At 42.4% G+C, this 1,592-nt stretch overlaps 1 non-coding gene across 1 annotated transcript; it reads left to right on the top strand.

Annotated features, from left to right (window-relative positions):
* The first annotated feature begins 1,248 nt into the window (after positions 1-1,248).
* LOC112738881 (small nucleolar RNA R71) lies at positions 1,249-1,355 on the top strand. Its single transcript, XR_003169833.1, has one exon. It is a non-coding gene; the product is annotated as a small nucleolar RNA R71 (small nucleolar RNA).
* Positions 1,356-1,592: the final 237 nt, after the last annotated feature.

The raw sequence follows: 1,592 nt of genomic DNA, 5'->3' as shown, positions 1-1,592 counted from the left end.
ACCTCAATGATCCCTAGCTTCTCCATTACAGAGAGAGGCATAAGGTTTATGCTTGACCCTAGGTCACACAGAGCCTTCTTAAAGGTCATGGTGCCTATGGTATAAGGGATTGAGAACTTTCCAGGGTCCTGTCTCTTTTGAGGTAATCTCTGCCTAGTCAAGTCATCCAGTTCTTTGATGAGCAATAGAGGTTCATTCTCCCAAGTCTCATTACCAAATAACTTGGCATTTAGCTTCATGATTGCTCCAAGGTACTTAGCAACTTGCTCTTCAATGACATCTTCATCCTCTTCAGAGGAAAAATACTCATCAGAGATTATGAAAGGCAGAAGTAAATTTAATGGAATCTCTATGGTCTCAGCATGAGCCTCAGATTCCCATGGTTCCTCTTTAGGGAACTCCATGGAGGTCAGTGGGCATCCATTGAGGTCTTCCTCAGTGGGAATCACTGCCTCTTCCTCCTCTCCATGTTCGGCCATGTGAGATGTGGTTATGGCCTTGCACTCTCTTTTTGGATTCTCATCTGTATTGCTTGGGAGAGTGCAAGGAGGGAGTTCAGTAATTTTCTTACTCAGCTGACCCAATTACGCTTCCAAATTTCTAATGGAGGACCTTGTTTCATTCATGAAACTTTGAGTGGTTTTGATTAAATCAGAGACAATGGTTGCTAAGTCAGAGCAGCTCTGCTTAGAGTTCTCTGTTTGTTGCTGATAAGATGAAGGAAAAGGCTTGCCATTGCTAAACCTATTTCTTCCACCATTATTGTTGTTGAAACCTTGTTGAGGTCTCTGTTGATCCTTCCATGAGAGATTTGGATGATTTCTCCATGAAGGATTATAGGTGTTTCCATAGGGTTCTCCCATGTAATTCACCTCTTCCATTGCAGGGTTCTCAGGGTCTTAAGCTTCTTCTTCAGAGGAAGCTTCTTTAGTACTGCCTGTTGCTGCTTGCATTCCAGACAGACTCTGGGAAATCATATTGACTTGTTGGGTCAATATTTTATTCTGAGCCAATATGGCATTCAGAGTATCAATCTCAAGAACTCCTTTCTTCTGAGTTGACCCATTATTCACAGGATTCCTTTCAGAGGTGTACATGAATTGGTTATTTGCAACCATTTCAATGAGTTCTTGAGCTTCTGCAGGCGTCTTCTTCAGATGAAGAGATCCTCCAGCAGAGCTATCCAATGACATCTTGGATAGTTCAGACAGACCATCATAGAAGATTCCTATGATACTCCATTCTGAAAGCATGTCAGAAGGGCACCTTCTGATCAATTGCTTGTATCTCTCCCAAGCTTCATAGAGGGATTCTCCTTCCTTCTGTCTGAAGGTTTGGACTTCCATTCTAATCTTGCTCAGTTTTTGAGGTGGAAAGAACTTTGCCAAGAAGGCATTGACTAGCTTTTTCCAAGAGTTCAGGCTTTCCTTAGGTTGTGAATCCAACCATGTTCTAGCTCTGTCTCTTACAGCAAAAGGAAAGAGCATAAGTCTGTAGACTTCAGGGTCAACCCCATTGGTCTTGACAGTGTCACAGATTTGTAAGAACTCAGCTAAGAACTGATGAGGATCTTCCAATGGAAGTCCATGAAA

The sequence above is a fragment of the Arachis hypogaea genome, chromosome 13 (assembly GCF_003086295.3).
Source record: "Arachis hypogaea cultivar Tifrunner chromosome 13, arahy.Tifrunner.gnm2.J5K5, whole genome shotgun sequence".
Classification (NCBI taxonomy): Eukaryota; Viridiplantae; Streptophyta; class Magnoliopsida; order Fabales; family Fabaceae; genus Arachis; species Arachis hypogaea.
The sequence above is the reverse complement of the archived record's forward strand: the minus strand, read 5'-3'. Positions and strand labels throughout refer to the sequence as shown.